Source organism: Hyla sarda, unplaced genomic scaffold (assembly GCF_029499605.1).
Source record: "Hyla sarda isolate aHylSar1 unplaced genomic scaffold, aHylSar1.hap1 scaffold_1827, whole genome shotgun sequence".
In the NCBI taxonomy this organism is placed as follows: Eukaryota; Metazoa; Chordata; class Amphibia; order Anura; family Hylidae; genus Hyla; species Hyla sarda.
The window spans coordinates 43,167-66,386 of record NW_026608474.1 but is presented as its reverse complement, the minus strand read 5'-3'; the positions used below and the strand labels follow the sequence as shown (position 1 = coordinate 66,386).

Below are 23,220 nucleotides of genomic sequence, written 5' to 3'. Positions count from 1 at the left end.
ATGCGGGACATAGACAGCCAGCTGATGACCAATCCATTAGTGCAATGGATGGCTGGAAGCATTTGTCTTTGCCTTTGCAATACCACAGAAGCAATGCATGGTCAATGTACAGCAATGACACACCTGTGTGAACAGCCAGGAGACCCCCCCCCATGTTATGTTACATAGTTACATAGTTAGTACGGTCGAAAAAAGACATATGTCCATCACGTTCAACCAGGGAATTAAGGGGTAGGGGTGTGGCGCGATATTGGGGAAGGGATGAGATTTTATATTTCTTCATAAGCATTAATCTTATTTTGTCAATTAGGAACATTCAGCACCCACCCGCTATCAAGGCAGCTGCCTATCATGTCATGCCCTACCTGCACAGGTGTGCTGGCTACTCAAATGATCCAATTAAGGAGGCCATTTAGTCAGCAGCAGCAGAAGTCCTGTGCCTGGACGCTCCAACAGGGGCCAGACACAAGCAGAAGCAGAAGCAGCAGAAGCAGCAGCAGCACCACCTTTTGTTTTTTGGCTGCAGCAGCAGCAAGGCCCACAGGGCTGGCTAGCTGGCTAGCCAGCAAGCAGGTAGCAATGAAAGTAGGAATCTTTCTTTTTAACCCTGTAAGGGGGTGGTGCACTGTACCCGAAGATACTGCCATATCGGGTCAATGCATAGGGCGACGGAAGCAAGCTTCGAAATCGGCCCCCGTTCTCAAAAATCCATTTAATATATGGTCCCCAGATAGGGGACGTATCAGATATTAAACTGATAAGAACAGATACTACACTTGATCTTAGCCAAAAGGCCGAGAAGCGATAACCGTGAAAGGGGCGGGCCCAACAAGGTCCCCTTCATGGGCACTATCACTGCTTGCTGTCAGGGAGGCTGCCAGACAATTTTCCATGCACACTCTGGGCTGGGGGGCAGTCAACCACCAGGTACACACAGCAGAACCTAAACCCATACCATTATTGCTAAGCAGCAAGACAGGGGCCCATTGCACTCCCACGGGGCCTTTTTAAATGCAATCCATAACCCGGATTTGCCAGGAACCCTTCTTACTCCTCCTACTTGCATGTGACACTGGGCTTAGGATCTGCATAGGAAACACACACACAAGCACACACCTACCTTTGTTGCCTGCAGATGCCTCCTTGGCTGTCCCCAAACGGTATCAAACCAACACCCACGGGAAGCTGTAAGCATAGAGGACATGCCTGCACCCCATTGGACTTACCTGTGTGGGTTAAATCCGGGTTATTTGACAACCTATGGCGGTGATGGTTCTGCTCAGGCAGAGCAGTGCTGATGCTCCTCATAAAGCTGTCGCTGCTGTGAAGGTTCTAGGTGACATCACAAATCCCTTTGGTTACATACACAACAAAGCTGGGTTGTTGTTGTTTACACTCTGCAAGGCCTGTGGAAGTGAGTGACATCATAGCACTGTAGTTCTGAGGGTTCAAGATGGATGCAACAATCTCCTGTTGCTTCTATGAAGGCCGTAATAGACGACATCACCAAACAGCTCCATAGTCACATACACAGCAAAGGAGAGATGTTGTTTACACCTAGTGATGTCAGTGGTATTGAGTGACATCACAGCACAGTGCTAAGGCTCCTGGGCCTGGACACAGCAGCGGCTGCAATATCTCAACGGAGAATACGTTTATATCTATGTGTGTGTGTGCGCATATATATATATATATATATATATATATATATATATATATATATTTCTCCGCCGAAATCACTTTTAAACCCATTTCCACCTTTTTTTCCCTTCTCTTCCTCTTACTTTTTTTTCACGTTTTTTTACGTTTTTCTCCTTTTCGCCTCTTTTCTGGGCGTATTATTCTTCTTTTTCTTCTTTTTTTTCGTCTAATGCATACCCCATCAGTGCAGCAATGCTTATTCAATACCGCCAGCAGATGGAGACACTGGGGGATAATTTTCTAAGGATTTATACTGATTTTTCCTGTCTGAATTTGTCGCACAGAAAGTTGCAGGCCAAATATGTGTGACATTTCTGCGACTTTAGCTTCTAGAGCATTTTTACAACATTATACATAGGTGCTGAATACATAAAAAGCGACTGTTCAGCGACAGACAAGTCGCATCGGCTGAAAGTAGGCCAGAATGTCAGTCCATGTTGGAGCAGGTTTAGATACAGTCTAAAGCATAGATCTCAAAGTCTGTGCACAGAATTTAGCAAGGGCCTCGCACCTTCTGATGCATCAGGTAGGTGCACAATAGCATAGCCTAACCCTCTGTACTTTGGTCTATATTGATGCGGGACATAGACAGCCAGCTGATGACCAATCCATTAGTGCAATGGATGGCTGGAAGCATTTGTCTTTGCCTTTGCAATACCACAGAAGCAATGCATGGTCAATGTACAGCAATGACACACCTGTGTGAACAGCCAGGAGACCCCCCCCCATGTTATGTTACATAGTTACATAGTTAGTACGGTCGAAAAAAGACATATGTCCATCACGTTCAACCAGGGAATTAAGGGGTAGGGGTGTGGCGCGATATTGGGGAAGGGATGAGATTTTATATTTCTTCATAAGCATTAATCTTATTTTGTCAATTAGGAACATTCAGCACCCACCCGCTATCAAGGCAGCTGCCTATCATGTCATGCCCTACCTGCACAGGTGTGCTGGCTACTCAAATGATCCAATTAAGGAGGCCATTTAGTCAGCAGCAGCAGAAGTCCTGTGCCTGGACGCTCCAACAGGGGCCAGACACAAGCAGAAGCAGAAGCAGCAGAAGCAGCAGCAGCACCACCTTTTGTTTTTTGGCTGCAGCAGCAGCAAGGCCCACAGGGCTGGCTAGCTGGCTAGCCAGCAAGCAGGTAGCAATGAAAGTAGGAATCTTTCTTTTTAACCCTGTAAGGGGGTGGTGCACTGTACCCGAAGATACTGCCATATCGGGTCAATGCATAGGGCGACGGAAGCAAGCTTCGAAATCGGCCCCCGTTCTCAAAAATCCATTTAATATATGGTCCCCAGATAGGGGACGTATCAGATATTAAACTGATAAGAACAGATACTACACTTGATCTTAGCCAAAAGGCCGAGAAGCGATAACCGTGAAAGGGGCGGGCCCAACAAGGTCCCCTTCATGGGCACTATCACTGCTTGCTGTCAGGGAGGCTGCCAGACAATTTTCCATGCACACTCTGGGCTGGGGGGCAGTCAACCACCAGTACACACAGCAGAACCTAAACCCATACCATTATTGCTAAGCAGCAAGACAGGGGCCCATTGCACTCCCACGGGGCCTTTTTAAATGCAATCCATAACCCGGATTTGCCAGGAACCCTTCTTACTCCTCCTACTTGCATGTGACACTGGGCTTAGGATCTGCATAGGAAACACACACACAAGCACACACCTACCTTTGTTGCCTGCAGATGCCTCCTTGGCTGTCCCCAAACGGTATCAAACCAACACCCACGGGAAGCTGTAAGCATAGAGGACATGCCTGCACCCCATTGGACTTACCTGTGTGGGTTAAATCCGGGTTATTTGACAACCTATGGCGGTGATGGTTCTGCTCAGGCAGAGCAGTGCTGATGCTCCTCATAAAGCTGTCGCTGCTGTGAAGGTTCTAGGTGACATCACAAATCCCTTTGGTTACATACACAACAAAGCTGGGTTGTTGTTGTTTACACTCTGCAAGGCCTGTGGAAGTGAGTGACATCATAGCACTGTAGTTCTGAGGGTTCAAGATGGATGCAACAATCTCCTGTTGCTTCTATGAAGGCCGTAATAGACGACATCACCAAACAGCTCCATAGTCACATACACAGCAAAGGAGAGATGTTGTTTACACCTAGTGATGTCAGTGGTATTGAGTGACATCACAGCACAGTGCTAAGGCTCCTGGGCCTGGACACAGCAGCGGCTGCAATATCTCAACGGAGAATACGTTTATATCTATGTGTGTGTGTGCGCATATATATATATATATATATATATATATATATATATATATATATATATATATTCTCCGCCGAAATCACTTTTAAACCCATTTCCACCTTTTTTTCCCTTCTCTTCCTCTTACTTTTTTTTCACGTTTTTTTACGTTTTTCTCCTTTTCGCCTCTTTTCTGGGCGTATTATTCTTCTTTTTCTTCTTTTTTTTCGTCTAATGCATACCCCATCAGTGCAGCAATGCTTATTCAATACCGCCAGCAGATGGAGACACTGGGGGATAATTTTCTAAGGATTTATACTGATTTTTCCTGTCTGAATTTGTCGCACAGAAAGTTGCAGGCCAAATATGTGTGACATTTCTGCGACTTTAGCTTCTAGAGCATTTTTACAACATTATACATAGGTGCTGAATACATAAAAAGCGACTGTTCAGCGACAGACAAGTCGCATCGGCTGAAAGTAGGCCAGAATGTCAGTCCATGTTGGAGCAGGTTTAGATACAGTCTAAAGCATAGATCTCAAAGTCTGTGCACAGAATTTAGCAAGGGCCTCGCACCTTCTGATGCATCAGGTAGGTGCACAATAGCATAGCCTAACCCTCTGTACTTTGGTCTATATTGATGCGGGACATAGACAGCCAGCTGATGACCAATCCATTAGTGCAATGGATGGCTGGAAGCATTTGTCTTTGCCTTTGCAATACCACAGAAGCAATGCATGGTCAATGTACAGCAATGACACACCTGTGTGAACAGCCAGGAGACCCCCCCCCATGTTATGTTACATAGTTACATAGTTAGTACGGTCGAAAAAAGACATATGTCCATCACGTTCAACCAGGGAATTAAGGGGTAGGGGTGTGGCGCGATATTGGGGAAGGGATGAGATTTTATATTTCTTCATAAGCATTAATCTTATTTTGTCAATTAGGAACATTCAGCACCCACCCGCTATCAAGGCAGCTGCCTATCATGTCATGCCCTACCTGCACAGGTGTGCTGGCTACTCAAATGATCCAATTAAGGAGGCCATTTAGTCAGCAGCAGCAGAAGTCCTGTGCCTGGACGCTCCAACAGGGGCCAGACACAAGCAGAAGCAGAAGCAGCAGAAGCAGCAGCAGCACCACCTTTTGTTTTTTGGCTGCAGCAGCAGCAAGGCCCACAGGGCTGGCTAGCTGGCTAGCCAGCAAGCAGGTAGCAATGAAAGTAGGAATCTTTCTTTTTAACCCTGTAAGGGGGTGGTGCACTGTACCCGAAGATACTGCCATATCGGGTCAATGCATAGGGCGACGGAAGCAAGCTTCGAAATCGGCCCCCGTTCTCAAAAATCCATTTAATATATGGTCCCCAGATAGGGGACGTATCAGATATTAAACTGATAAGAACAGATACTACACTTGATCTTAGCCAAAAGGCCGAGAAGCGATAACCGTGAAAGGGGCGGGCCCAACAAGGTCCCCTTCATGGGCACTATCACTGCTTGCTGTCAGGGAGGCTGCCAGACAATTTTCCATGCACACTCTGGGCTGGGGGGCAGTCAACCACCAGTACACACAGCAGAACCTAAACCCATACCATTATTGCTAAGCAGCAAGACAGGGGCCCATTGCACTCCCACGGGGCCTTTTTAAATGCAATCCATAACCCGGATTTGCCAGGAACCCTTCTTACTCCTCCTACTTGCATGTGACACTGGGCTTAGGATCTGCATAGGAAACACACACACAAGCACACACCTACCTTTGTTGCCTGCAGATGCCTCCTTGGCTGTCCCCAAACGGTATCAAACCAACACCCACGGGAAGCTGTAAGCATAGAGGACATGCCTGCACCCCATTGGACTTACCTGTGTGGGTTAAATCCGGGTTATTTGACAACCTATGGCGGTGATGGTTCTGCTCAGGCAGAGCAGTGCTGATGCTCCTCATAAAGCTGTCGCTGCTGTGAAGGTTCTAGGTGACATCACAAATCCCTTTGGTTACATACACAACAAAGCTGGGTTGTTGTTGTTTACACTCTGCAAGGCCTGTGGAAGTGAGTGACATCATAGCACTGTAGTTCTGAGGGTTCAAGATGGATGCAACAATCTCCTGTTGCTTCTATGAAGGCCGTAATAGACGACATCACCAAACAGCTCCATAGTCACATACACAGCAAAGGAGAGATGTTGTTTACACCTAGTGATGTCAGTGGTATTGAGTGACATCACAGCACAGTGCTAAGGCTCCTGGGCCTGGACACAGCAGCGGCTGCAATATCTCAACGGAGAATACGTTTATATCTATGTGTGTGTGTGCGCATATATATATATATATATATATATATATATATATATATATATGTATATTTCTCCGCCGAAATCACTTTTAAACCCATTTCCACCTTTTTTTCCCTTCTCTTCCTCTTACTTTTTTTTCACGTTTTTTTACGTTTTTCTCCTTTTCGCCTCTTTTCTGGGCGTATTATTCTTCTTTTTCTTCTTTTTTTTCGTCTAATGCATACCCCATCAGTGCAGCAATGCTTATTCAATACCGCCAGCAGATGGAGACACTGGGGGATAATTTTCTAAGGATTTATACTGATTTTTCCTGTCTGAATTTGTCGCACAGAAAGTTGCAGGCCAAATATGTGTGACATTTCTGCGACTTTAGCTTCTAGAGCATTTTTACAACATTATACATAGGTGCTGAATACATAAAAAGCGACTGTTCAGCGACAGACAAGTCGCATCGGCTGAAAGTAGGCCAGAATGTCAGTCCATGTTGGAGCAGGTTTAGATACAGTCTAAAGCATAGATCTCAAAGTCTGTGCACAGAATTTAGCAAGGGCCTCGCACCTTCTGATGCATCAGGTAGGTGCACAATAGCATAGCCTAACCCTCTGTACTTTGGTCTATATTGATGCGGGACATAGACAGCCAGCTGATGACCAATCCATTAGTGCAATGGATGGCTGGAAGCATTTGTCTTTGCCTTTGCAATACCACAGAAGCAATGCATGGTCAATGTACAGCAATGACACACCTGTGTGAACAGCCAGGAGACCCCCCCCCATGTTATGTTACATAGTTACATAGTTAGTACGGTCGAAAAAAGACATATGTCCATCACGTTCAACCAGGGAATTAAGGGGTAGGGGTGTGGCGCGATATTGGGGAAGGGATGAGATTTTATATTTCTTCATAAGCATTAATCTTATTTTGTCAATTAGGAACATTCAGCACCCACCCGCTATCAAGGCAGCTGCCTATCATGTCATGCCCTACCTGCACAGGTGTGCTGGCTACTCAAATGATCCAATTAAGGAGGCCATTTAGTCAGCAGCAGCAGAAGTCCTGTGCCTGGACGCTCCAACAGGGGCCAGACACAAGCAGAAGCAGAAGCAGCAGAAGCAGCAGCAGCACCACCTTTTGTTTTTTGGCTGCAGCAGCAGCAAGGCCCACAGGGCTGGCTAGCTGGCTAGCCAGCAAGCAGGTAGCAATGAAAGTAGGAATCTTTCTTTTTAACCCTGTAAGGGGGTGGTGCACTGTACCCGAAGATACTGCCATATCGGGTCAATGCATAGGGCGACGGAAGCAAGCTTCGAAATCGGCCCCCGTTCTCAAAAATCCATTTAATATATGGTCCCCAGATAGGGGACGTATCAGATATTAAACTGATAAGAACAGATACTACACTTGATCTTAGCCAAAAGGCCGAGAAGCGATAACCGTGAAAGGGGCGGGCCCAACAAGGTCCCCTTCATGGGCACTATCACTGCTTGCTGTCAGGGAGGCTGCCAGACAATTTTCCATGCACACTCTGGGCTGGGGGGCAGTCAACCACCAGTACACACAGCAGAACCTAAACCCATACCATTATTGCTAAGCAGCAAGACAGGGGCCCATTGCACTCCCACGGGGCCTTTTTAAATGCAATCCATAACCCGGATTTGCCAGGAACCCTTCTTACTCCTCCTACTTGCATGTGACACTGGGCTTAGGATCTGCATAGGAAACACACACACAAGCACACACCTACCTTTGTTGCCTGCAGATGCCTCCTTGGCTGTCCCCAAACGGTATCAAACCAACACCCACGGGAAGCTGTAAGCATAGAGGACATGCCTGCACCCCATTGGACTTACCTGTGTGGGTTAAATCCGGGTTATTTGACAACCTATGGCGGTGATGGTTCTGCTCAGGCAGAGCAGTGCTGATGCTCCTCATAAAGCTGTCGCTGCTGTGAAGGTTCTAGGTGACATCACAAATCCCTTTGGTTACATACACAACAAAGCTGGGTTGTTGTTGTTTACACTCTGCAAGGCCTGTGGAAGTGAGTGACATCATAGCACTGTAGTTCTGAGGGTTCAAGATGGATGCAACAATCTCCTGTTGCTTCTATGAAGGCCGTAATAGACGACATCACCAAACAGCTCCATAGTCACATACACAGCAAAGGAGAGATGTTGTTTACACCTAGTGATGTCAGTGGTATTGAGTGACATCACAGCACAGTGCTAAGGCTCCTGGGCCTGGACACAGCAGCGGCTGCAATATCTCAACGGAGAATACGTTTATATCTATGTGTGTGTGTGCGCATATATATATATATATATATATATATATATATATATATATATATATATATATTCTCCGCCGAAATCACTTTTAAACCCATTTCCACCTTTTTTTCCCTTCTCTTCCTCTTACTTTTTTTTCACGTTTTTTTACGTTTTTCTCCTTTTCGCCTCTTTTCTGGGCGTATTATTCTTCTTTTTCTTCTTTTTTTTCGTCTAATGCATACCCCATCAGTGCAGCAATGCTTATTCAATACCGCCAGCAGATGGAGACACTGGGGGATAATTTTCTAAGGATTTATACTGATTTTTCCTGTCTGAATTTGTCGCACAGAAAGTTGCAGGCCAAATATGTGTGACATTTCTGCGACTTTAGCTTCTAGAGCATTTTTACAACATTATACATAGGTGCTGAATACATAAAAAGCGACTGTTCAGCGACAGACAAGTCGCATCGGCTGAAAGTAGGCCAGAATGTCAGTCCATGTTGGAGCAGGTTTAGATACAGTCTAAAGCATAGATCTCAAAGTCTGTGCACAGAATTTAGCAAGGGCCTCGCACCTTCTGATGCATCAGGTAGGTGCACAATAGCATAGCCTAACCCTCTGTACTTTGGTCTATATTGATGCGGGACATAGACAGCCAGCTGATGACCAATCCATTAGTGCAATGGATGGCTGGAAGCATTTGTCTTTGCCTTTGCAATACCACAGAAGCAATGCATGGTCAATGTACAGCAATGACACACCTGTGTGAACAGCCAGGAGACCCCCCCCCATGTTATGTTACATAGTTACATAGTTAGTACGGTCGAAAAAAGACATATGTCCATCACGTTCAACCAGGGAATTAAGGGGTAGGGGTGTGGCGCGATATTGGGGAAGGGATGAGATTTTATATTTCTTCATAAGCATTAATCTTATTTTGTCAATTAGGAACATTCAGCACCCACCCGCTATCAAGGCAGCTGCCTATCATGTCATGCCCTACCTGCACAGGTGTGCTGGCTACTCAAATGATCCAATTAAGGAGGCCATTTAGTCAGCAGCAGCAGAAGTCCTGTGCCTGGACGCTCCAACAGGGGCCAGACACAAGCAGAAGCAGAAGCAGCAGAAGCAGCAGCAGCACCACCTTTTGTTTTTTGGCTGCAGCAGCAGCAAGGCCCACAGGGCTGGCTAGCTGGCTAGCCAGCAAGCAGGTAGCAATGAAAGTAGGAATCTTTCTTTTTAACCCTGTAAGGGGGTGGTGCACTGTACCCGAAGATACTGCCATATCGGGTCAATGCATAGGGCGACGGAAGCAAGCTTCGAAATCGGCCCCCGTTCTCAAAAATCCATTTAATATATGGTCCCCAGATAGGGGACGTATCAGATATTAAACTGATAAGAACAGATACTACACTTGATCTTAGCCAAAAGGCCGAGAAGCGATAACCGTGAAAGGGGCGGGCCCAACAAGGTCCCCTTCATGGGCACTATCACTGCTTGCTGTCAGGGAGGCTGCCAGACAATTTTCCATGCACACTCTGGGCTGGGGGGCAGTCAACCACCAGTACACACAGCAGAACCTAAACCCATACCATTATTGCTAAGCAGCAAGACAGGGGCCCATTGCACTCCCACGGGGCCTTTTTAAATGCAATCCATAACCCGGATTTGCCAGGAACCCTTCTTACTCCTCCTACTTGCATGTGACACTGGGCTTAGGATCTGCATAGGAAACACACACACAAGCACACACCTACCTTTGTTGCCTGCAGATGCCTCCTTGGCTGTCCCCAAACGGTATCAAACCAACACCCACGGGAAGCTGTAAGCATAGAGGACATGCCTGCACCCCATTGGACTTACCTGTGTGGGTTAAATCCGGGTTATTTGACAACCTATGGCGGTGATGGTTCTGCTCAGGCAGAGCAGTGCTGATGCTCCTCATAAAGCTGTCGCTGCTGTGAAGGTTCTAGGTGACATCACAAATCCCTTTGGTTACATACACAACAAAGCTGGGTTGTTGTTGTTTACACTCTGCAAGGCCTGTGGAAGTGAGTGACATCATAGCACTGTAGTTCTGAGGGTTCAAGATGGATGCAACAATCTCCTGTTGCTTCTATGAAGGCCGTAATAGACGACATCACCAAACAGCTCCATAGTCACATACACAGCAAAGGAGAGATGTTGTTTACACCTAGTGATGTCAGTGGTATTGAGTGACATCACAGCACAGTGCTAAGGCTCCTGGGCCTGGACACAGCAGCGGCTGCAATATCTCAACGGAGAATACGTTTATATCTATGTGTGTGTGTGCGCATATATATATATATATATATATATATATATATATATATATATATTTCTCCGCCGAAATCACTTTTAAACCCATTTCCACCTTTTTTTCCCTTCTCTTCCTCTTACTTTTTTTTCACGTTTTTTTACGTTTTTCTCCTTTTCGCCTCTTTTCTGGGCGTATTATTCTTCTTTTTCTTCTTTTTTTTCGTCTAATGCATACCCCATCAGTGCAGCAATGCTTATTCAATACCGCCAGCAGATGGAGACACTGGGGGATAATTTTCTAAGGATTTATACTGATTTTTCCTGTCTGAATTTGTCGCACAGAAAGTTGCAGGCCAAATATGTGTGACATTTCTGCGACTTTAGCTTCTAGAGCATTTTTACAACATTATACATAGGTGCTGAATACATAAAAAGCGACTGTTCAGCGACAGACAAGTCGCATCGGCTGAAAGTAGGCCAGAATGTCAGTCCATGTTGGAGCAGGTTTAGATACAGTCTAAAGCATAGATCTCAAAGTCTGTGCACAGAATTTAGCAAGGGCCTCGCACCTTCTGATGCATCAGGTAGGTGCACAATAGCATAGCCTAACCCTCTGTACTTTGGTCTATATTGATGCGGGACATAGACAGCCAGCTGATGACCAATCCATTAGTGCAATGGATGGCTGGAAGCATTTGTCTTTGCCTTTGCAATACCACAGAAGCAATGCATGGTCAATGTACAGCAATGACACACCTGTGTGAACAGCCAGGAGACCCCCCCCCATGTTATGTTACATAGTTACATAGTTAGTACGGTCGAGAAAAGACATATGTCCATCACGTTCAACCAGGGAATTAAGGGGTAGGGGTGTGGCGCGATATTGGGGAAGGGATGAGATTTTATATTTCTTCATAAGCATTAATCTTATTTTGTCAATTAGGAACATTCAGCACCCACCCGCTATCAAGGCAGCTGCCTATCATGTCATGCCCTACCTGCACAGGTGTGCTGGCTACTCAAATGATCCAATTAAGGAGGCCATTTAGTCAGCAGCAGCAGAAGTCCTGTGCCTGGACGCTCCAACAGGGGCCAGACACAAGCAGAAGCAGAAGCAGCAGAAGCAGCAGCAGCACCACCATTTGTTTTTTGGCTGCAGCAGCAGCAAGGCCCACAGGGCTGGCTAGCTGGCTAGCCAGCAAGCAGGTAGCAATGAAAGTAGGAATCTTTCTTTTTAACCCTGTAAGGGGGTGGTGCACTGTACCCGAAGATACTGCCATATCGGGTCAATGCATAGGGCGACGGAAGCAAGCTTCGAAATCGGCCCCCGTTCTCAAAAATCCATTTAATATATGGTCCCCAGATAGGGGACGTATCAGATATTAAACTGATAAGAACAGATACTACACTTGATCTTAGCCAAAAGGCCGAGAAGCGATAACCGTGAAAGGGGCGGGCCCAACAAGGTCCCCTTCATGGGCACTATCACTGCTTGCTGTCAGGGAGGCTGCCAGACAATTTTCCATGCACACTCTGGGCTGGGGGGCAGTCAACCACCAGTACACACAGCAGAACCTAAACCCATACCATTATTGCTAAGCAGCAAGACAGGGGCCCATTGCACTCCCACGGGGCCTTTTTAAATGCAATCCATAACCCGGATTTGCCAGGAACCCTTCTTACTCCTCCTACTTGCATGTGACACTGGGCTTAGGATCTGCATAGGAAACACACACACAAGCACACACCTACCTTTGTTGCCTGCAGATGCCTCCTTGGCTGTCCCCAAACGGTATCAAACCAACACCCACGGGAAGCTGTAAGCATAGAGGACATGCCTGCACCCCATTGGACTTACCTGTGTGGGTTAAATCCGGGTTATTTGACAACCTATGGCGGTGATGGTTCTGCTCAGGCAGAGCAGTGCTGATGCTCCTCATAAAGCTGTCGCTGCTGTGAAGGTTCTAGGTGACATCACAAATCCCTTTGGTTACATACACAACAAAGCTGGGTTGTTGTTGTTTACACTCTGCAAGGCCTGTGGAAGTGAGTGACATCATAGCACTGTAGTTCTGAGGGTTCAAGATGGATGCAACAATCTCCTGTTGCTTCTATGAAGGCCGTAATAGACGACATCACCAAACAGCTCCATAGTCACATACACAGCAAAGGAGAGATGTTGTTTACACCTAGTGATGTCAGTGGTATTGAGTGACATCACAGCACAGTGCTAAGGCTCCTGGGCCTGGACACAGCAGCGGCTGCAATATCTCAACGGAGAATACGTTTATATCTATGTGTGTGTGTGCGCATATATATATATATATATATATATATATATATATATATATTTCTCCGCCGAAATCACTTTTAAACCCATTTCCACCTTTTTTTCCCTTCTCTTCCTCTTACTTTTTTTTCACGTTTTTTTACGTTTTTCTCCTTTTCGCCTCTTTTCTGGGCGTATTATTCTTCTTTTTCTTCTTTTTTTTCGTCTAATGCATACCCCATCAGTGCAGCAATGCTTATTCAATACCGCCAGCAGATGGAGACACTGGGGGATAATTTTCTAAGGATTTATACTGATTTTTCCTGTCTGAATTTGTCGCACAGAAAGTTGCAGGCCAAATATGTGTGACATTTCTGCGACTTTAGCTTCTAGAGCATTTTTACAACATTATACATAGGTGCTGAATACATAAAAAGCGACTGTTCAGCGACAGACAAGTCGCATCGGCTGAAAGTAGGCCAGAATGTCAGTCCATGTTGGAGCAGGTTTAGATACAGTCTAAAGCATAGATCTCAAAGTCTGTGCACAGAATTTAGCAAGGGCCTCGCACCTTCTGATGCATCAGGTAGGTGCACAATAGCATAGCCTAACCCTCTGTACTTTGGTCTATATTGATGCGGGACATAGACAGCCAGCTGATGACCAATCCATTAGTGCAATGGATGGCTGGAAGCATTTGTCTTTGCCTTTGCAATACCACAGAAGCAATGCATGGTCAATGTACAGCAATGACACACCTGTGTGAACAGCCAGGAGACCCCCCCCCATGTTATGTTACATAGTTACATAGTTAGTACGGTCGAAAAAAGACATATGTCCATCACGTTCAACCAGGGAATTAAGGGGTAGGGGTGTGGCGCGATATTGGGGAAGGGATGAGATTTTATATTTCTTCATAAGCATTAATCTTATTTTGTCAATTAGGAACATTCAGCACCCACCCGCTATCAAGGCAGCTGCCTATCATGTCATGCCCTACCTGCACAGGTGTGCTGGCTACTCAAATGATCCAATTAAGGAGGCCATTTAGTCAGCAGCAGCAGAAGTCCTGTGCCTGGACGCTCCAACAGGGGCCAGACACAAGCAGAAGCAGAAGCAGCAGAAGCAGCAGCAGCACCACCTTTTGTTTTTTGGCTGCAGCAGCAGCAAGGCCCACAGGGCTGGCTAGCTGGCTAGCCAGCAAGCAGGTAGCAATGAAAGTAGGAATCTTTCTTTTTAACCCTGTAAGGGGGTGGTGCACTGTACCCGAAGATACTGCCATATCGGGTCAATGCATAGGGCGACGGAAGCAAGCTTCGAAATCGGCCCCCGTTCTCAAAAATCCATTTAATATATGGTCCCCAGATAGGGGACGTATCAGATATTAAACTGATAAGAACAGATACTACACTTGATCTTAGCCAAAAGGCCGAGAAGCGATAACCGTGAAAGGGGCGGGCCCAACAAGGTCCCCTTCATGGGCACTATCACTGCTTGCTGTCAGGGAGGCTGCCAGACAATTTTCCATGCACACTCTGGGCTGGGGGGCAGTCAACCACCAGTACACACAGCAGAACCTAAACCCATACCATTATTGCTAAGCAGCAAGACAGGGGCCCATTGCACTCCCACGGGGCCTTTTTAAATGCAATCCATAACCCGGATTTGCCAGGAACCCTTCTTACTCCTCCTACTTGCATGTGACACTGGGCTTAGGATCTGCATAGGAAACACACACACAAGCACACACCTACCTTTGTTGCCTGCAGATGCCTCCTTGGCTGTCCCCAAACGGTATCAAACCAACACCCACGGGAAGCTGTAAGCATAGAGGACATGCCTGCACCCCATTGGACTTACCTGTGTTGGTTAAATCCGGGTTATTTGACAACCTATGGCGGTGATGGTTCTGCTCAGGCAGAGCAGTGCTGATGCTCCTCATAAAGCTGTCGCTGCTGTGAAGGTTCTAGGTGACATCACAAATCCCTTTGGTTACATACACAACAAAGCTGGGTTGTTGTTGTTTACACTCTGCAAGGCCTGTGGAAGTGAGTGACATCATAGCACTGTAGTTCTGAGGGTTCAAGATGGATGCAACAATCTCCTGTTGCTTCTATGAAGGACGTAATAGACGACATCACCAAACAGCTCCATAGTCACATACACAGCAAAGGAGAGATGTTGTTTACACCTAGTGATGTCAGTGGTATTGAGTGACATCACAGCACAGTGCTAAGGCTCCTGGGCCTGGACACAGCAGCGGCTGCAATATCTCAACGGAGAATACGTTTATATCTATGTGTGTGTGTGCGCATATATATATATATATATATATATATATATATATATATATATATATATATTTCTCCGCCGAAATCACTTTTAAACCCATTTCCACCTTTTTTTTCCCTTCTCTTCCTCTTACTTTTTTTTCACGTTTTTTTACGTTTTTCTCCTTTTCGCCTCTTTTCTGGGCGTATTATTCTTCTTTTTCTTCTTTTTTTTCGTCTAATGCATACCCCATCAGTGCAGCAATGCTTATTCAATACCGCCAGCAGATGGAGACACTGGGGGATAATTTTCTAAGGATTTATACTGATTTTTCCTGTCTGAATTTGTCGCACAGAAAGTTGCAGGCCAAATATGTGTGACATTTCTGCGACTTTAGCTTCTAGAGCATTTTTACAACATTATACATAGGTGCTGAATACATAAAAAGCGACTGTTCAGCGACAGACAAGTCGCATCGGCTGAAAGTAGGCCAGAATGTCAGTCCATGTTGGAGCAGGTTTAGATACAGTCTAAAGCATAGATCTCAAAGTCTGTGCACAGAATTTAGCAAGGGCCTCGCACCTTCTGATGCATCAGGTAGGTGCACAATAGCATAGCCTAACCCTCTGTACTTTGGTCTATATTGATGCGGGACATAGACAGCCAGCTGATGACCAATCCATTAGTGCAATGGATGGCTGGAAGCATTTGTCTTTGCCTTTGCAATACCACAGAAGCAATGCATGGTCAATGTACAGCAATGACACACCTGTGTGAACAGCCAGGAGACCCCCCCCCATGTTATGTTACATAGTTACATAGTTAGTACGGTCGAAAAAAGACATATGTCCATCACGTTCAACCAGGGAATTAAGGGGTAGGGGTGTGGCGCGATATTGGGGAAGGGATGAGATTTTATATTTCTTCATAAGCATTAATCTTATTTTGTCAATTAGGAACATTCAGCACCCACCCGCTATCAAGGCAGCTGCCTATCATGTCATGCCCTACCTGCACAGGTGTGCTGGCTACTCAAATGATCCAATTAAGGAGGCCATTTAGTCAGCAGCAGCAGAAGTCCTGTGCCTGGACGCTCCAACAGGGGCCAGACACAAGCAGAAGCAGAAGCAGCAGAAGCAGCAGCAGCACCACCTTTTGTTTTTTGGCTGCAGCAGCAGCAAGGCCCACAGGGCTGGCTAGCTGGCTAGCCAGCAAGCAGGTAGCAATGAAAGTAGGAATCTTTCTTTTTAACCCTGTAAGGGGGTGGTGCACTGTACCCGAAGATACTGCCATATCGGGTCAATGCATAGGGCGACGGAAGCAAGCTTCGAAATCGGCCCCCGTTATCAAAAATCCATTTAATATATGGTCCCCAGATAGGGGACGTATCAGATATTAAACTGATAAGAACAGATACTACACTTGATCTTAGCCAAAAGGCCGAGAAGCGATAACCGTGAAAGGGGCGGGCCCAACAAGGTCCCCTTCATGGGCACTATCACTGCTTGCTGTCAGGGAGGCTGCCAGACAATTTTCCATGCACACTCTGGGCTGGGGGGCAGTCAACCACCAGTACACACAGCAGAACCTAAACCCATACCATTATTGCTAAGCAGCAAGACAGGGGCCCATTGCACTCCCACGGGGCCTTTTTAAATGCAATCCATAACCCGGATTTGCCAGGAACCCTTCTTACTCCTCCTACTTGCATGTGACACTGGGCTTAGGATCTGCATAGGAAACACACACACAAGCACACACCTACCTTTGTTGCCTGCAGATGCCTCCTTGGCTGTCCCCAAACGGTATCAAACCAACACCCACGGGAAGCTGTAAGCATAGAGGACATGCCTGCACCCCATTGGACTTACCTGTGTGGGTTAAATCCGGGTTATTTGACAACCTATGGCGGTGATGGTTCTGCTCAGGCAGAGCAGTGCTGATGCTCCTCATAAAGCTGTCGCTGCTGTGAAGGTTCTAGGTGACATCACAAATCCCTTTGGTTACATACACAACAAAGCTGGGTTGTTGTTGTTTACACTCTGCAAGGCCTGTGGAAGTGAGTGACATCATAGCACTGTAGTTCTGAGGGTTCAAGATGGATGCAACAATCTCCTGTTGTTTCTATGAAGGCCGTAATAGACGACATCACCAAACAGCTCCATAGTCACATACACAGCAAAGGAGAGATGTTGTTTACACCTAGTGATGTCAGTGGTATTGAGTGACATCACAGCACAGTGCTAAGGCTCCTGGGCCTGGACACAGCAGCGGCTGCAATATCTCAACGGAGAATACGTTTATATCTATGTGTGTGTGTGCGCATATATATATATATATATATATATATATATATATATATATATATATATATATTCTCCGCCGAAATCACTTTTAAACCCATTTCCACCTTTTTTTCCCTTCTCTTCCTCTTACTTTTTTTTCACGTTTTTTTACGTTTTTCTCCTTTTCGCCTCTTTTCTGGGCGTATTATTCTTCTTTTTCTTCTTTTTTTTCGTCTAATGCATACCCCATCAGTGCAGCAATGCTTATTCAATACCGCCAGCAGATGGAGACACTGGGGGATAATTTTCTAAGGATTTATACTGATTTTTCCTGTCTGAATTTGTCGCACAGAAAGTTGCAGGCCAAATATGTGTGACATTTCTGCGACTTTAGCTTCTAGAGCATTTTTACAACATTATACATAGGTGCTGAATACATAAAAAGCGACTGTTCAGCGACAGACAAGTCGCATCGGCTGAAAGTAGGCCAGAATGTCAGTCCATGTTGGAGCAGGTTTAGATACAGTCTAAAGCATAGATCTCAAAGTCTGTGCACAGAATTTAGCAAGGTCCTCGCACCTTCTGATGCATCAGGTAGGTGCACAATAGCATAGCCTAACCCTCTGTACTTTGGTCTATATTGATGCGGGACATAGACAGCCAGCTGATGACCAATCCATTAGTGCAATGGATGGCTGGAAGCATTTGTCTTTGCCTTTGCAATACCACAGAAGCAATGCATGGTCAATGTACAGCAATGACACACCTGTGTGAACAGCCAGGAGACCCCCCCCATGTTATGTTACATAGTTACATAGTTAGTACGGTCGAAAAAAGACATATGTCCATCACGTTCAACCAGGGAATTAAGGGGTAGGGGTGTGGCGCGATATTGGGGAAGGGATGAGATTTTATATTTCTTCATAAGCATTAATCTTATTTTGTCAATTAGGAACATTCAGCACCCACCCGCTATCAAGGCAGCTGCCTATCATGTCATGCCCTACCTGCACAGGTGTGCTGGCTACTCAAATGATCCAATTAAGGAGGCCATTTAGTCAGCAGCAGCAGAAGTCCTGTGCCTGGACGCTCCAACAGGGGCCAGACACAAGCAGAAGCAGAAGCAGCAGAAGCAGCAGCAGCACCACCTTTTGTTTTTTGGCTGCAGCAGCAGCAAGGCCCACAGGGCTGGCTAGCTGGCTAGCCAGCAAGCAGGTAGCAATGAAAGTAGGAATCTTTCTTTTTAACCCTGTAAGGGGGTGGTGCACTGTACCCGAAGATACTGCCATATCGGGTCAATGCATAGGGCGACGGAAGCAAGCTTCGAAATCGGCCCCCGTTCTCAAAAATCCATTTAATATATGGTCCCCAGATAGGGGACGTATCAGATATTAAACTGATAAGAACAGATACTACACTTGATCTTAGCCAAAAGGCCGAGAAGCGATAACCGTGAAAGGGGCGGGCCCAACAAGGTCCCCTTCATGGGCACTATCACTGCTTGCTGTCAGGGAGGCTGCCAGACAATTTTCCATGCACACTCTGGGCTGGGGGGCAGTCAACCACCAGTACACACAGCAGAACCTAAACCCATACCATTATTGCTAAGCAGCAAGACAGGGGCCCATTGCACTCCCACGGGGCCTTTTTAAATGCAATCCATAACCCGGATTTGCCAGGAACCCTTCTTACTCCTCCTACTTGCATGTGACACTGGGCTTAGGATCTGCATAGGAAACACACACACAAGCACACACCTACCTTTGTTGCCTGCAGATGCCTCCTTGGCTGTCCCCAAACGGTATCAAACCAACACCCACGGGAAGCTGTAAGCATAGAGGACATGCCTGCACCCCATTGGACTTACCTGTGTGGGTTAAATCCGGGTTATTTGACAACCTATGGCGGTGATGGTTCTGCTCAGGCAGAGCAGTGCTGATGCTCCTCATAAAGCTGTCGCTGCTGTGAAGGTTCTAGGTGACATCACAAATCCCTTTGGTTACATACACAACAAAGCTGGGTTGTTGTTGTTTACACTCTGCAAGGCCTGTGGAAGTGAGTGACATCATAGCACTGTAGTTCTGAGGGTTCAAGATGGATGCAACAATCTCCTGTTGCTTCTATGAAGGCCGTAATAGACGACATCACCAAACAGCTCCATAGTCACATACACAGCAAAGGAGAGATGTTGTTTACACCTAGTGATGTCAGTGGTATTGAGTGACATCACAGCACAGTGCTAAGGCTCCTGGGCCTGGACACAGCAGCGGCTGCAATATCTCAACGGAGAATACGTTTATATCTATGTGTGTGTGTGCGCATATATATATATATATATATATATATATATATATATATATATATTTCTCCGCCGAAATCACTTTTAAACCCATTTCCACCTTTTTTTCCCTTCTCTTCCTCTTACTTTTTTTTCACGTTTTTTTACGTTTTTCTCCTTTTCGCCTCTTTTCTGGGCGTATTATTCTTCTTTTTCTTCTTTTTTTTCGTCTAATGCATACCCCATCAGTGCAGCAATGCTTATTCAATACCGCCAGCAGATGGAGACACTGGGGGATAATTTTCTAAGGATTTATACTGATTTTTCCTGTCTGAATTTGTCGCACAGAAAGTTGCAGGCCAAATATGTGTGACATTTCTGCGACTTTAGCTTCTAGAGCATTTTTACAACATTATACATAGGTGCTGAATACATAAAAAGCGACTGTTCAGCGACAGACAAGTCGCATCGGCTGAAAGTAGGCCAGAATGTCAGTCCATGTTGGAGCAGGTTTAGATACAGTCTAAAGCATAGATCTCAAAGTCTGTGCACAGAATTTAGCAAGGGCCTCGCACCTTCTGATGCATCAGGTAGGTGCACAATAGCATAGCCTAACCCTCTGTACTTTGGTCTATATTGATGCGGGACATAGACAGCCAGCTGATGACCAATCCATTAGTGCAATGGATGGCTGGAAGCATTTGTCTTTGCCTTTGCAATACCACAGAAGCAATGCATGGTCAATGTACAGCAATGACACACCTGTGTGAACAGCCAGGAGACCCCCCCCCATGTTATGTTACATAGTTACATAGTTAGTACGGTCGAAAAAAGACATATGTCCATCACGTTCAACCAGGGAATTAAGGGGTAGGGGTGTGGCGCGATATTGGGGAAGGGATGAGATTTTATATTTCTTCATAAGCATTAATCTTATTTTGTCAATTAGGAACATTCAGCACCCACCCGCTATCAAGGCAGCTGCCTATCATGTCATGCCCTACCTGCACAGGTGTGCTGGCTACTCAAATGATCCAATTAAGGAGGCCATTTAGTCAGCAGCAGCAGAAGTCCTGTGCCTGGACGCTCCAACAGGGGCCAGACACAAGCAGAAGCAGAAGCAGCAGAAGCAGCAGCAGCACCACCTTTTGTTTTTTGGCTGCAGCAGCAGCAAGGCCCACAGGGCTGGCTAGCTGGCTAGCCAGCAAGCAGGTAGCAATGAAAGTAGGAATCTTTCTTTTTAACCCTGTAAGGGGGTGGTGCACTGTACCCGAAGATACTGCCATATCGGGTCAATGCATAGGGCGACGGAAGCAAGCTTCGAAATCGGCCCCCGTTCTCAAAAATCCATTTAATATATGGTCCCCAGATAGGGGACGTATCAGATATTAAACTGATAAGAACAGATTTTTTTTTTTTTTTTAAAGCCGAGGAACGTGCTTTCGATTCACCCAAAGTGCAAGAAAAAGTGCAAACGTGTTACACTAAAAAAACGTGCACAAAGGATGCGGTCTATCGCAAGCCCTTCTCCGATAGGAGAGAGGCCCCCCAACAAACCTTACCCTTCGCCTCCGGACCAAAAGGTACCTGCGAGGTTCCAGGTTCGATGTCCCTTTTCGCCGAAGCTACTAGGGGACCACAAATGCTCCCGGCATCCCCCTTGGCGTTAGCCAAGGTATCTGCCCGCAGAGCCGATTACGGTAGGTACCCTGCCAAAGCAGGAGTACCCGGGGTGTTTGCAGGGAGGTGCGGAACCTAATGGCCACACACACCTCCCCTAGACCGCCAGGAGGGACACCCAGAAGGGCTACCGCATCCTGACAAATCCTGTGAACACACAACACACAAAAAGTGACACAGTGAGACAAAAAATAAATAAATAAGTGAATGTGTGCAGATATACTGCCCGGACATCCGGCCGGATCTATAAAAATTTCTCTGATCCTAGCCAGAAGGCCGGGAATCAAGAGGTGAGTGCCACAAGGTGAAGAGATTATGGTGCCCGTGCTTCAACTCAGTGAGTCTATTCTCCCAGTGAGTTCCGGCACCTCGGGGTCACCACTCCCCGAGGCACAAAAGTACCTCGGCTCTAGACCCTCTCAGCCTCATGGCGAGACCCGGAGGGAACAGGTCACATCGGGGCAGCCGTCGAGCTGATTCCTCAGAACCAGCCCCGGAAAGCCCTGGTACACCTGCATCCTCCATGCAGCACCCATCCCCACCAGCATGAAAACTGATAAGAACAGATACTACACTTGATCTTAGCCAAAAGGCCGAGAAGCGATAACCGTGAAAGGGGCGGGCCCAACAAGGTCCCCTTCATGGGCACTATCACTGCTTGCTGTCAGGGAGGCTGCCAGACAATTTTCCATGCACACTCTGGGCTGGGGGGCAGTCAACCACCAGTACACACAGCAGAACCTAAACCCATACCATTATTGCTAAGCAGCAAGACAGGGGCCCATTGCACTCCCACGGGGCCTTTTTAAATGCAATCCATAACCCGGATTTGCCAGGAACCCTTCTTACTCCTCCTACTTGCATGTGACACTGGGCTTAGGATCTGCATAGGAAACACACACACAAGCACACACCTACCTTTGTTGCCTGCAGATGCCTCCTTGGCTGTCCCCAAACGGTATCAAACCAACACCCACGGGAAGCTGTAAGCATAGAGGACATGCCTGCACCCCATTGGACTTACCTGTGTGGGTTAAATCCGGGTTATTTGACAACCTATGGCGGTGATGGTTCTGCTCAGGCAGAGCAGTGCTGATGCTCCTCATAAAGCTGTCGCTGCTGTGAAGGTTCTAGGTGACATCACAAATCCCTTTGGTTACATACACAACAAAACTGGGTTGTTGTTGTTTACACTCTGCAAGGCCTGTGGAAGTGAGTGACATCATAGCACTGTAGTTCTGAGGGTTCAAGATGGATGCAACAATCTCCTGTTGCTTCTATGAAGGCCGTAATAGACGACATCACCAAACAGCTCCATAGTCACATACACAGCAAAGGAGAGATGTTGTTTACACCTAGTGATGTCAGTGGTATTGAGTGACATCACAGCACAGTGCTAAGGCTCCTGGGCCTGGACACAGCAGCGGCTGCAATATCTCAACGGAGAATACGTTTATATCTATGTGTGTGTGTGCGCATATATATATATATATATATATATATATATATATATATATATATATATATATTCTCCGCCGAAATCACTTTTAAACCCATTTCCACCTTTTTTTCCCTTCTCTTCCTCTTACTTTTTTTTCACGTTTTTTTACGTTTTTCTCCTTTTCGCCTCTTTTCTGGGCGTATTATTCTTCTTTTTCTTCTTTTTTTTCGTCTAA

General features: G+C 46.3%; 9 non-coding genes and 2 pseudogenes across 9 annotated transcripts; all 11 read right to left on the bottom strand.

Annotated features, from left to right (window-relative positions):
* Window positions 1-615: 615 nt before the first annotated feature.
* Window positions 616-806, bottom strand: LOC130314498 (U2 spliceosomal RNA). Its single transcript, XR_008862174.1, has one exon. It is a non-coding gene; the product is annotated as a U2 spliceosomal RNA (small nuclear RNA).
* A 2,085-nt stretch (window positions 807-2,891) lies between these two features.
* LOC130314497 (U2 spliceosomal RNA) lies at window positions 2,892-3,082 on the bottom strand. Its single transcript, XR_008862173.1, has one exon. It is a non-coding gene; the product is annotated as a U2 spliceosomal RNA (small nuclear RNA).
* A 2,091-nt stretch (window positions 3,083-5,173) lies between these two features.
* Window positions 5,174-5,364, bottom strand: LOC130314494 (U2 spliceosomal RNA). Its single transcript, XR_008862171.1, has one exon. It is a non-coding gene; the product is annotated as a U2 spliceosomal RNA (small nuclear RNA).
* Window positions 5,365-7,452: 2,088 nt separating this feature from the next.
* LOC130314493 (U2 spliceosomal RNA) lies at window positions 7,453-7,643 on the bottom strand. The gene has a single exon (XR_008862170.1). It is a non-coding gene; the product is annotated as a U2 spliceosomal RNA (small nuclear RNA).
* Window positions 7,644-9,734: 2,091 nt separating this feature from the next.
* Window positions 9,735-9,925, bottom strand: LOC130314492 (U2 spliceosomal RNA). Its single transcript, XR_008862169.1, has one exon. It is a non-coding gene; the product is annotated as a U2 spliceosomal RNA (small nuclear RNA).
* Window positions 9,926-12,009: 2,084 nt separating this feature from the next.
* Window positions 12,010-12,200, bottom strand: LOC130314491 (U2 spliceosomal RNA). The gene has a single exon (XR_008862168.1). It is a non-coding gene; the product is annotated as a U2 spliceosomal RNA (small nuclear RNA).
* A 2,080-nt stretch (window positions 12,201-14,280) lies between these two features.
* Window positions 14,281-14,471, bottom strand: LOC130314490 (U2 spliceosomal RNA). The gene has a single exon (XR_008862167.1). It is a non-coding gene; the product is annotated as a U2 spliceosomal RNA (small nuclear RNA).
* Window positions 14,472-16,562: 2,091 nt separating this feature from the next.
* On the bottom strand, window positions 16,563-16,753 carry LOC130314471 (U2 spliceosomal RNA). Its single transcript, XR_008862150.1, has one exon. It is a non-coding gene; the product is annotated as a U2 spliceosomal RNA (small nuclear RNA).
* A 2,090-nt stretch (window positions 16,754-18,843) lies between these two features.
* LOC130314489 (U2 spliceosomal RNA) lies at window positions 18,844-19,034 on the bottom strand. Its single transcript, XR_008862166.1, has one exon. It is a non-coding gene; the product is annotated as a U2 spliceosomal RNA (small nuclear RNA).
* Window positions 19,035-21,118: 2,084 nt separating this feature from the next.
* Window positions 21,119-21,296, bottom strand: LOC130314500 (U2 spliceosomal RNA; annotated as a pseudogene).
* A 693-nt stretch (window positions 21,297-21,989) lies between these two features.
* On the bottom strand, window positions 21,990-22,149 carry LOC130314502 (U2 spliceosomal RNA; annotated as a pseudogene).
* Between the last annotated feature and the right edge of the window lie 1,071 nt (window positions 22,150-23,220).